Source organism: Oratosquilla oratoria, chromosome 8 (assembly GCF_046742065.1).
Source record: "Oratosquilla oratoria isolate Oo_2021 chromosome 8, ASM4674206v1, whole genome shotgun sequence".
Classification (NCBI taxonomy): domain Eukaryota; kingdom Metazoa; phylum Arthropoda; class Malacostraca; order Stomatopoda; family Squillidae; genus Oratosquilla; species Oratosquilla oratoria.
Window position 1 is genome coordinate 59,846,736 of NC_134784.1, and position 13,666 is coordinate 59,860,401.

Sequence of the window (13,666 nt, forward strand, 5' to 3'; positions counted from 1 at the left end):
AGACGAATTTCAAATTTACTAAGTTTATCTTCCTTCTTTGATAGAACAGTCTTGATGCTCATCTGCTTGTCACCTACATTGTTTGTGTTTTAACGACTCACTGTGTTTTTTTTAATCCGTTCTGTGAGCTCTCATGTCCGTTCTACAAACAACGTGCCTTATTTCCATCCTCTCTCTATTCCGCTAACCATTTTTCAAACAGGGGATCCTTTAACCAGGCAGACTGAAACATTTTCGAGTAGTTTGACCACCTCTTCATTTTTAGATCTGTGGAGCTCACGACACTATGATCCTCAATCGACCGTCACATAGGCTGACTAAGCGAATACGTACATTTCGTACCGAGCCTCTGCGGGCCGAGATGCGAGCGGGACGATCTAGCACGTTAAATACGTTCCTGTTAATTTTCATATTCGAATACGTACATTTTGTACTGTGCGTCTGCGGGCCGAGAATCGAGAGGGGCGATCTAGCACGTTGAATACGTTCCTGTTAATTGTCATCCTACGTAGTGGTCTCATATCGGACTAGGGTTGCCTGGTTGGTTTTACCGAGAAAAAAATGCCAACTGTCGCCAAAAGTATGCCAAATTATGCCAAAATTACTTCCTGAATGCAGAAATAATCACTACTCTATTAGTCTTCATGAATGCAGAAATAATAACTTCCAGTCTTATTAGTAGCCCAAAAGTAGTCCAACTTACTTCAAAAGTAGCGCAAAATGTCGCAAGTCGCAAAACTCAAATTTAAGTCGCGCCGAGCTTTCAAAAGTAGCCCAATTTGCGACTTGTAGCCCAATCTGGCAACCGTGGGTGTGTGTGTGATTCACCTTCGTCTTTGGTCTTTGGACCACGTGTTGGACTCGTGATCAACAGCTATTTCACTCCCGAAAGAGAGCTCAGTGTATGTGTGTGTGTAAACTCTGTGCAACACCATTTCCACATTATAATTTCTGAATGGTAAGAAAATGGAAAAAGCCCGTGAGAAATAATTTTTCATTCATTTTTATATATTTTTGTGAAGGGCACTTTTGGGGCACAGGGCCAAGGGGCAGGTGCTCGGGCAACCCCAGCACCCCCCCTCTGCATGGGCCTGTTCCCTAGTCAGGGTGTATGAGAATTCTCATGCCCCTCAACCACCCCTCCTCCTTCCACTGCCCAGGCATTTCGGGACGCAATATTTATATTATAAATTGAATAAGTATGGATCTCATAAAGATATGCCCGTTTCCCTTTTGTTTTGATTCAAACTCAGCCTGTCACGCAGGAGCCGCGAATTGGTAAACAATTTGAGTGTAAAAGCCCAAAGGATTTCAGGTAACAGGTGTGTTTTTAAAGATATAAAGAATGTAAGCGGGAAATCGTACCCTATGTAACTTCATTATGTTTCTATCAAGTGATTTGATAATATATATAGATAACTAACGAGGGTAAGTGGATGGAAATGCGTATACTCAGACTGTATAAGGTATTACAATTATTATGTATGCTTGATTCAGTTATGACTTATGTGGATTTATCATCCCAAGCCAACACGTAGTATTCGCCTCCAGTTTTCCTCAGCCTTCACATAGGAGTTTTGCCCGTATGGACATCCAAGGATGTCTTATAGTATGGCTATATACAAATGTTCTTGTGTCTTGTGACTAGAGATGGGGGTTAACGGTCAAGTAGCCAACGATTTTTTTATGGGAATTATTATTATTATGCTTTTGCTGCAGTATCAAGAGCAAAGCTGGTATTTGTATTGACGTATTGTATATACGTTTTATCTTTAATCCTCAAGCTTGGTGTTCGTTTTACACTCTTCCACATTCCACAAGGATCAAAAGTAAAAGAGGGCTTCCCCTTTTCACCTTCTGGATTGCAACCTCACCCCTCCCATTATACAGCAAAATGAATCATCAATCCTTATACTAGTCTAACTAGACTAGTAACTATAGTATTCTAACAAAAGTAATTTGAACATTTGGTGATACAATAGATTGTTGATTATTCATTTTACCATGTTTAACACCTGGAATAGTCAAGTTTTATTGTATGATTATAATGCCAATTTTTATTATAAACTGATCTATCGTTCGCCAACACCTAACCTAAGATGGTATTATTAAGGTAGTGCACACCTATGCAATATATCAGTGCTTTTTGTCATATATATCAATGATTTACCTAGCTGTGTACAGTTGGACCTGTTCTTATTCGCAGATGACACTAAAATTTTCCGAGAAATTAAAAATGAAGAAGACAGACATAAATTACAAGAAGACTTGGACTCCCTGCAAGAATGGTCAAGAACATGGTTAATGCCATTCCACCCCCAGAAGTGCAAACACATGAAAGTAAGTGGAGGGCGTAGGCAAACAAAAGACACAGTATATTATATGCTACGTGGTGAGGAAAATGAAACAGTGGTTCAGAGAAGTGTCAAGGAGAAAGACCTAGGCTTGCTTACTGATGAGAGTTTATCCTTTGGTGACCACATACAGGAAAAAGTGAACAAAGCCAACCAGATCATGGGAATGATTAGGCAATCTTTTGTATACCTTGATATACCAACATTTCGCACTCTTTTTAAGGCAATTGTTCGACCTCACTTGGAATATGCTCAGTCCGTCTGGTCACCTTATAAGAAAAAAGATATTAGGACAATAGAAAATGTTCAACGTAGAGCCTCCAAGATGGTGCCACACCTACAAAACCTTAATTATGAGGAAAGACTAAGGAAGCTGGACCTTCCAACTTTAGTATATCGAAGATTACGTGGAGATATGGTGGAGGTCTACAAAATTTTAAATCAGTACTATGACCCTGCTGTTAACATAAATTTCCAAGTGAGAAAAGGACCAATTCGGGGCAACATCTTAAAGATCTTCAAACCAAGGAGCTGGACTAGACTGCGACAAGGTGCTTTCCAAGTGAGGGTAGTGGATGCTTGGAACAGCCTCCCCAATAGTGTCATAAAGGCAAAATCTATAAGAGAATTTGAAACGAAACTTGATAAGCACTGGGAGAGACAGGCAATAAAATATGACTATGAAAAAAGGGTAAAATTTTACTTTCGACTATTGTTGGAATATAGCAATACAAAAATAAATAGTAATTTTGTAAATTAAAATGTATGAACGTAATATGCAATTTTGTGTGCGGAAATGAAAATAAAAAATTTGCTAAAACAGATTTCTTAAGTAACGAAGTCGTGTACTACGAATGGTACGCCATGTTTGTTATGGTAGATTCCGACGTCGGAGAAATGAAAGGACGATAAATTTGTCTAAACTAAAGTAAAGTAAACTAACCTAACCTAACCTAACCTAACCGGTAAAATGTTACTTTCGACCATTGGAGGAATATAGCCATACAAAAGCTGAGTGGTTGAAAAGCCCGCCAACGTCTCTCACGACGACGACGACGATGAGGACTAGCCGGATGATATCTAATTTGCAGGTAATGATTTATTAAACACAGGTTAGGTTAGGTTAGTTTAGTTTAGTTTAGACAAATTTATCGTCCTTTCATTTCTCCGACGTCGGCATCTACCATAACAAACATGGCGTACCATTCGTCGTACACGACTTCGTTACTTAAGAAATCTGTTTTAGCAACTTTTTTATTTTCATTTCCGCACACAAAATTGCATATTTCGTTCATACATTTTAATTTACAAAATTACTATTTAATTTTGTATTGCTATATTCCTACAATGGTCGAAAGTAAAATTTTACCGAAAAAAGTATTACATTTACTGGCACACCCGGCGAAGACCTACCAGAGGATGACCAAGATGTAATTTCTGCATCTGGCCAATCGAAGGTCACCTATCTGGACATATAGGTCTAGCGACCTGCGTCCAGTATCAACGTAAGGTAACGTAAGGTAAGGTAATATGTCTTGGTGGAAATCAATAAAGAAAAATCTAAAAGCAAATACACTACCAAATGTAGCTGTAATGATAGGTTCTAGTCCTGTCAATGTCAGTTTGACAATGGCATTGGCTACCTTGTGCACACCTAAGCGATACATTAAAATAATATATTAAATATTAGTCTTGTAAATCAAAATATCAATTCATACTTTTCTTGAAGCAAAGAAAATCCTCTACACCCCCAGTTCGATTGGATGCCAAAACAGGCTGTCACCACTTTGATGATGATGACAACCCTGATGACCTTAGTATTACAGGTACCACATTATTAAATGCAGGTTAGATTAGAATAGAACAATTTATCATACTTTAATTTCTTCGACATCTGCATCAATCAAAACAAACATGACGTCTGGAAGCACTTGTGGCTTCATTCAGTAGTGTATTGCCTTTAGTAAGGTATTTTGTTATTGATTTCTACTAAGGAAAGTGTATGTTACCTCGGGGTATTATATAATTTACTTTTTATTTATTTATTTTTTTTTATTTTTTTTTTTTATGTCTATATCTATGTCTAGGATGGGTGGATTTTGTTTAGGTTTTTGGACAGGGCCATAGCTGCAACCACTAATGAAACTGTTGTATCACTCAAGACAGAGAAAACACTGATGTCAATTATCTTTACTGTCAAAGCTTTTGATAAAGTGGACCATGGAATTCTCCTCTGCAAAATCAAAGCTCTCAGGATATGTAGTAAACAGAGAACAACAAATATTTGTAGAGGGAGTCAGATGCCACGAATGTCATGAATGGAATCCCTCAGGGCTCAGTGCTGGGTCCCCTGTTCTTCCTGATCATAATTGGGGACATAGACAAGGACTTGGAGCACCCTGGGCACTGCTACATCTTTCTCAGATGACACTAGGATATCCAAGAAAGTCGGTTTGCAACAAGATGTGCAGTTACTAAAACAAGACTTGGATAGGATCCTGAAATGGGTGGAGACAAACAGTGTGGCCTTCAACAGGGGGAAGTTTGAGCTTATATGGTACAGGAAATTAGATAACCTTACACAATTGACAAGATACATTTGTGGCCAAAAATATATTGAGGCTAAGGAGGTGGTACAAGACCTGGAGGTGAACATTAGCAAAGATACCTCTTTTTCACACCACATCAAAAAGATAACAGGGAAAGCAAGGCAGCCATCAGGCTGGATCCTAAGGACTTTCCACACAAGAAGTGAAGAGTGCATGATAACTCTATGGAAATTATTAGTGTTACACCATCTTGAATACTGCTGCCAACTCTGGTCTCCAAATAAAAATTTCAGGAATAACCGAGCTGGAATGCTCATATCAATCCTTCACAAGCAAGATCCAAGGGACACAACACCTTTGCTACTGGGAAAGACTTGTAAAACTACATCTGTAATCTTTCCAGTGGTGGAAAGGTACATCATTATTTATACATAGAGGATTTTAGAAAACAAGATCCCTAATGCCAACATCACAGAAAAGACCCAAGAGGAAGGTTGTACTATGTCAGGACCACCCCTGGAACATCTAAAAAAAATTAGGACCTTGACACACCACAGTTTCACCTACAATTGCATCCTGACAAAACTCAAGAACATCACCACACATCTTCAAACACCACTTGGATGCATGGTTGGTCAAGATTTCAGGCCAATCACCCATACCAAGATACTCAAGCTCCAACTCCAACAGCCTACTACGCTGGACCATGGAGGGGCAGAAAGCTGGCTGGCCTCAGTGGAGATCCATCTCAGCTGGAATGACAGAATGAACTTTAAGGTATCGACACTTCTTGAACAGAAATGTTTTTTAGGGCCTCTTAAGTTGTTTTCAAGTTCCAGTTACCTAAATGTTTCATCATATTGAATGGTCAATAAATAAGGGTGGAGTAAAACACGGTAGGTAGTTTCTAATATACAGTCGTACCTCGGTACTCGACCATAATCCGTTCTGAGGTGGTGGTCGAGCACCGATTTGTTCGAACACCGAAACCAATTTTCCCCTTATCACTGTCTTTCTTTGGACCCATTATTAAGGGCTAGAGCAACACGAAAAAGTTTAAATCTGGGAAGAAATACTCGAACAAACTGCGTACGTCTTACTCCGCTGGCGGTCTGAGTCGAACTGACGCTTACCCGCTGTTCGAGCTAGTCGAGTACCGAAAATCTGTTCGAGGTCCGATGCATTTTCTACTCGAATTTTTTGGTCGAGCACCGATTTGGTCGAGTATAGAGGCGGTCGAGTACCGAGGTACGACTGTAATTGTATGTGGAATGTACAATCTACGTCTTTCACTTTACTCTCACAAAACTTTGTTGATCTCAATTCTCTCGCAGCTCGCTCATGACTACTGCGTGCATGACTAGATGCTTGGGTAGCATGCCCCAAAACAGTTGTTAAAGATTTATTTTCTACAATTATTACGATTATTCACTCGCGCACAGAAATTTACATTCATACACCTTTCAGTTACACAACAACTTAATTTGATAGTAATAATGATCTATATCCCATTCATTCAACTTTCGCATTACAAATAAATTGATTATTACTTAATAGGTACAAATGGCAATTTGTGAGTTCTCGAACATTCACGCTGACACACATGTACACATACAGAATTCTAACTACGCATTTATCTGAATCTATAAGGAGCATAATGCTAACAAGCTTAGAATACAATAATCACATCAAGGGAGAATAACCCCTTCACTCTGGTCCAAAATCTCGCGGGCAGCATTAGCTGCCAGACGTGCGATGTTGCGTCATAATACTCGCATTATAAAAAATAAAGTCACCGCTGTATTGCTCGTTCTCTTTCACCCGTGAATTTTGATAACCATAGAAAATATGATGAAGCCAATTTACAGAGTACACGCAGAGGTCACGCAGGTACAACTACAATAAATATAATCAAGACACTGACATCGGCATCCATGCGTACCCACTTGCTCCTCATGACGCCTACGTAGGCGTCATCGTATCGAAGGGGTTAAGCTGATTTTTTTTCTTCTTCTTCTTTTTCTTCTTCTTTTTCTCCTCCTCCTCCTCCTCCTCCTCCTCCTCCTCCTCCTCCTCCTCCTCCTCCTCCTCCTCCTCCTCCTCCCCCCCCCCCCTCTCCCCCCCAGATTCAGGTATTGCTTGTCCCTGACTATGGTTGGGCTAATTCATTACCTCTTACCATATTTTACTCTACCTAAGAAGATTGTCTTGCATGAGCTCAGAAGATACACGTAAAATTGTTTCTCTAGTTAGAACAAAACCTGTTAGGGTCATTTTAGTGTACTGTTTTACTAGTATGTATGCAAGAATTTTAATTTTTCATTAAGGTTGCTTCTTCCATTAAACTTATTAACAAAAGATTGCCACAAACTAAAAATGATAGTCCCAATAATTATAGCAAAATGTGAAGAAAAAAATTGTAATGAAGGTTGTGACATTAGAATGGAAGGTGAGTAGATCTTGCAAAGAATATTGGGGAATCTTAACCTAATACTTGTAGTCTTGGAGCTACAGCATCCCTAGATGCACAGTTTCTGGCCACAATTTATGTTAAACCTTTCTCACCATCCGCCTATATAGACCTGTCAGTCTGCGTCAGCCTCCTTCAGTCGTTGTGGTCATCATACCGTCTCTCTTGTAGTACTTGTTGCAGGGAGAATCCTCTATTCTTCCTAAGTGCTTCATTGATGTTGTCACACCATCTTTTCTGTGGTCATCTACCCCTGGGACGCCAGTTCAGCCATCGCTTTGGTGTCCTATTATCCTCCATTCCCATGACATGTCCATACCATTGTAGCTGTACTCTTTCCACAAAGACTAAGATGCTGTCGATATTTAGTTCCTTCCGGATGTCTTCATTTCTCCTTCTATCTCTTCTAGTAACACCCTTGATGATGCGCAATACTCTCATTTCTGCAGCTTGAATATAATTTCTAGTTTTAGTTGTGAGAGTCCAAGGCTCGCACCCATAAGTCAGTATAGGTCTCAAGATGGTTTTGCATATTATTATCTTTACCTTTCGTGGTACATGCCAGTCTTTAAGTAGGGGATAGAGAAGGTTAACATTTTTGCTGTAGCTGGCAATACGATCTTCTATGGTCTTCTCATTTCTAACTTCTTCATCAAATGTAACCCCCAGATACTTTACTTCAGTTACTTGCTTCAGTTTCACATCTATTTGTATGTCAATCTCCTGTTCTCTCCCAGCTAACATTAACTCTGTTTTCCCAAGGTTTATTTTTAGGCCATGTTCTTTTAATTAATACGTACATTATTCCAGAGGTTAATCATGTTTGCAAACTGCTGCAAATCTTCTTCCAGCAATCCCACGTCATCAGCATAGATAAAAGTGGCATAGTTCCCCCTGTCTCCACTTCTTTGCTCCACTACTTTTATGACTTGATCCATCAACAGTATAAATAGAAGTGGTGATGTTATGCTACCCTGCCTCACACCAGATGTTACATCAAACCACTTTTCTTCCTTTGCAACTGGTCTTACTAATGTTTTGTTGCTGACATACAAGCTTTTAATTGCTCTTTCTAGCTTTGAGGGAATCTGATATTCCGCTTTCCTCATTGCCTTCTGTCATGCCCTAAGCTCTGTTTTTGAGTTGTTACATCAAAATCTAAATTAGACTTTGAGTAGTTCCTGCAATTCAGAGTCTCGGAGAAGAATGGCCTCTTATAGATACGTCCACTACGTCAGGATAAAGAAAGAAGATATACAAAATCACTAGAATATTTAATAACACAACTAGTGAGAATATCTCTTACTTACAAAGTACCGTAATGTGCAGAGGGCGGATGCGGAGAGCGGCGTGGGTGCCTGCACCCCCGATTTATACTCCAGCCGCACAACACAGGTGCCACTGCCCAAGTGCCAACTTATCTTTATATACATTTTCCTATCCCTATCTACCCAACTCCACACATTCATTACTTCCTTTATTTATGCATGAAGAGGGTTCACAATAATTCCCTAGCTTATACCTTAATCTACAAGTCAATGAGGTAGAAAAGGAGGGGAGGCGCTAATTCATCTTCTTCTTCTTGATTAATGCGCCCCTTAACCTCAGCTGGCGGGTGGCGTCGGTTTCGTACCACTCTGCCGCTTGCCTACAAGCGCTTTCGCGTACATTCTAGGTCAACGGTCCTAGCGGACAAGGAGTCATTGTTCCACTGGGCCCCTTCGATACAGGCCCAACACTTTCGCACACATTAATCACCGCGTAGCACTGCTGTACACAAGGAGTCCATTGTTCATTCTCACCCCCATAGGGCTATGGTGGTTGAGAGAGGGGACGCCGTCTTCACAACCGTCGGACCTACGCCGCTCCATATTTGGTCCGTGTTATAGGTCACAGCGAGGGGTTGCACAACACAGTGTAGTCATGCTCAAGGAATGAATATGTCACATCACGGGTATGGACCCGATGTGACGTGACATACATCCCCCTTCACCAGATAAAAATGTTCAAACCTGCGGAACAAGGGTTGAACATTTTGTGTCTGGACGTGATAGGGCATCAGCGACCACGTTACTCTTTCCTGGAATATGTTTAAGATTTAAGTCGTGACCCTGGAGTGCTAGTGCCCACCGAGCCAACCTATCACTCTTAGTCTTCCCTTCTATAATGTACTTAAAAGGATTATGATCACTAAGAACTATTACCTTACCATCTAAAAACACATGGAATTTCTTAAGCGCTAACATGAGACTGAGGGCCTCCTTCTCAATTGTGGAATACCTAGTCTGATAATCCTTGAGGACTTGAGACATAAATGAAATAGGTCGCATGGAACCATCCCTTTCCTGAGCCAACATGGCACCTACAGCCACTTGACTGGCATCACAGAAAATATAAAAGGTCTTACTATAGTCAGGAGCTACCAAGATGGGATGAGCTGAGAGAAGCCTCTTGCACTCATCAATAGCTGCATTTGCGCCTTCATTCCACCTGAAAGGATTACAAGAGAGCATGCGGGTCAAGGGAGCGGCCACATCAGCGAGGTTTGGACAATACCTCCTATAGAAGTTCACCATCCCCAAGAATCTTCGGATCCCCTTCTTCGTCTTTGGGACCTGGAACTCTGCAATGTCCTTCACTTTAGCTTCTACTGGTGAGATGCAGTTTTGGCCAACTTGATGACCTAGGTATTCAATAGTGCTCCTTCCAAAAGAGCTCTTCTTCAAATTTACGGTGAGATGAGCTTGGGCCAACCTGCCAAGCAATTCCTTTAGCCTGTGAAGGTGATCATCCTAACTGTCAGAGAAAACCACTATGTCATCTGAGTATGCCTTGACACCGGGTAACCCCTCAACTATCCAATTTACCAGACGTTGGAAGGATGCTCCGCTGTTTTTCATTCCAAAGGGGGTTACTTTATATTGAAAGTGCCCTTGTGGAGTAACAAATGCGGAGACCTCCGATGCTCTACTAGTAAGGGGGATCTGGTGATACCCCTTCATTAGATCCAGCTTGGACAGAAACCTAGCTGCTGCAACCTCCTCAATGAGGTCATCAATTTGTGGAAGAGGGTAGGGGTCTGCCTTGGTCACAGCATTCAGCTGGCGATAATCAACACACAATCTCCACTCACCTCCGGGTTTCGGTACCAACACAGCAGCCGAAGCCCAGGGGCTCGTGCTTGGTTCCACCAACCCTTGTTCCATGAGTTGCTTGACTTCCTCCTCCATGATTCGCTTCTTCTGGGGCGACAGTCTATACGGGGCTTGTCTCACAGGCTTCACTCCATCTTCTAGGACTACGTCGTGGTGTATCGCTTGGGTAATGGTGAGGTATGAGGAGAACACATTGGCATTCTCGCTTAGCAGCGCTCTGACCTCTTCCCTCATTTCTCCCTCCAGTGAGGATAAGGACTTCATCTCCGCCTCACTAGTGTTTGATCTGTCCAAATCATAAAACAGATTTAGATTATCAATGTCTGAATCCAGGCTCCCGTCATCTCGTCCTGTCTCAATTATCCCAATTGCACCCTCTTCTACTATTCCCCTGAACTCTTTAAGGGGGTTAATATGTACTTGTTGGACCCCAGACTTTCTCATTGGGTTTATTAAGACACAATCGTGGCCCCCTTTCCTTTCAAGTACCTTGAATGGTCCCTCATATTTTGGATGCAATGATGATCTTTGAGGGGACAGTACAAGTACATAATCCCCTGCCTTGAATTCCCTCTTATCAGATTTCCTATCATAGGATTCCTTGTGATTCCCCTGAGCATTTTCAAGGTTCCTTTTGGCTATTTGCCTAATTTTCCTCAGGTTCTCAAAATTTGCACCCACCAAATTAGTGTACTTGACATCGCCCTCTGAAATCCTAGACAAAAGTTGTTCATACAGGGCAGCGAGGGGCTCCCTCGGGGCCCTACCAAACATCAAGTAGAAAGGGGAAAACCCTAGTCCCTCATTAGTGGTTATTCTGGATGCATACAATAATAGGTCTATACCTTCGTCCCAGTCCTTCTCAAATTCCAAAATGAAGGCTTGGATCATATGTTTCAAGGCTCCCCTGACTTTGGGGATGGTACGCTGAAGCGACTACATGCTTTATATCGAAGTTCTCCAGAGCTCCCTTGAAAATCCCACATAGAAAATTTGTGCCTCTTATCACTTTGTACCTCCCGAGGCATACCCATTTTACTAAAATAAGACATTAGGGCCTTCGTTATTGTCTTGGTCTTAATGTTTGACAAAGGGATCACCTCAGCGTATCGAGTAGCCTGGCACATAACAGTAAGGATATATTGCTTCCCCGACTTGGTCTTTGGGAGGGGACCTACACAATCGACAACCACCTTAGAGAAAGGTTCCTCAATGACTGGTACTTGGCACATAGGAACCCTTTTCGGAGTATCATTGGGTTTCCCCGTTACTTGGCACACCACACATCGGTTGATCAGTTCCTTGATATCCTCCGACATCCGAGGCCAGAAGAAGTGCGCCGATATGGCCTGTTTAGTTTTTGAGATCCCGAGATGGGCGCATGTAAGTTCATGTGCGATCTTAACTATCTTCCCTCTCATCACCCGCGGTACTACAATCTGGGAAATAGTATCCCCTCCTACCTTATCGGGAGTCCTGTGTCTTCTCAGGATCACGCCATTTTCAGTGATGAATTCTTTCCCGCCATTTTTCTCCTCCTTTTCCACAGCTCGGCGTATTTCTTCTAACCCAGGATCTTCCTGTTGGAGTCGGATGAGTTCTTCCTTGCCCATGGCCATCCCGTGGATAACTTCCTCGGCCAAGGGGTCCTCTCCCTGGCCTTCCGCTCCTCCCTCATTCGTTCTCACTCTTACTTCTTCTCCTCCCTTGTGTTGGGATTCTTCTGAGGATGCGTCCTCATGGATAGGGTCGAGCAGGGGGTCTAGGTCCCTTTCCCCACGTTTCTCCTCCTCTCGCGCCTTCTTGGATTGGCTCCTGGTGATGAGGGCCACAGGATCTGCCATATCAGCTCCGTCATTCTGTGTGTGCGTCAGTTTGGGTAGGGGTTTATCTACAGTCTTGAGTCTAATAGGGACCGATTCGCCTATGTCATTTCCTAGTAGTACATCTATTCCCTTTACGGGGATTTCTGCTACTCCTACCTCTACATCTGCTGTCTGACCTTCTAGTTCCAATGACATCCTAAGGGTGATGACCTTGTCACTCCTCCTGCTAGTACCATAGAGAACTGACCTATGCTCTCCCCTTCTAGATCCGGTATCAAGTTTGGCCTTATGATAGTGCGGGCTGCCCCTGTTACCCGCAGAGCCTTCACAGCAATCTTCTTTTCACTCCCTTCTATCCCTATGTTAGCATCCTTCACGTAGAGCAACCACTCCGGGCTTACTTCCCTTCTTGTCTCGTCTACCTTGCCCTTTCCTTCGGGGTTATATGCTACCTTCCCTTCGGTCCTTTCACCACTCTGCCCTGGTTTCCAGTCTTGTGTATCCTCGCTGTCTTTCCCCGTGGAGCAACTCTCCATCCCTTGATCCAGCTCCTCGTGAGGGGGGCACCCTTTTCCCTTTTCCTGTACACACAAAATCCCTTGTTTTGACTGCTTCTCTCCCATATCTTGCCTATAGGTTTACTCAGTCAACCTAGCAAAGCATTCCTGTAACCTGTGCCCGTACCTTCCACACCTGGGACATCTTTGTGTCTTCCTCCAATTATCTCCTACCTGAGGTCTAGCATACCTTTGGCTCGGAACCGCAGCCACCCCTCTGTATTGTTGAGTGGTACTTCTTTTTTTACCCTGACTCTCGTTAACCCGCAACGAGAAATTCTCAGCAAGCCTGGCCGCATCCATTAAGGTATCACATTTCTGCATGGTGACATGCAGTCTGGCTTCATTGCTTAGCATGTTTATGAATTGTTCTTTGACAAATACTTCTAATACCTCCTTAGCACTGACCGCATTTTCAGCGCGCATCCATTTCGCGAGATCGCCCCTTAGTTTCCTGGCCATGGCGATGTAGCCCCTACTGACATCCTTTTCCTCTTCCCTAAACTTCTTCTTGAAGTATTCAGGGGTAACCTCATATACCTTTAATTTTTCATCTTTAATCTGACTATAATTATAGACTCCCTCCCCGTCAAACATATTATACACTGCTAATGCCCTTGGGGGGAGGCTTGACCTTATCATGACTGGCCAAATGTCTCTTCTCCATCCTAATTGTTTAGCCAGGCCTTCAAAGACAAGAAAAACAAATCTGGGTCTTCTTCATTAAATTTAGGTATAATGTGAGAAGCTTTAAT

At 42.3% G+C, this 13,666-nt stretch overlaps 1 protein-coding gene across 1 annotated transcript in view; it reads left to right on the forward strand.

Annotated features, from left to right (window-relative positions):
* Nucleotides 1–1,119: 1,119 nt before the first annotated feature.
* The window catches only part of nesd (SHC binding and spindle associated nessun dorma), a 140,081-nt gene continuing 127,534 nt past the window's right edge, over nucleotides 1,120–13,666 (forward strand). Inside the window, exon 1 of the mRNA XM_076189292.1 lies at nucleotides 1,120–1,322. The gene's annotated coding sequence lies outside the window, so the exon portion shown is untranslated. The remainder of the gene's footprint in view (nucleotides 1,323–13,666) is intronic.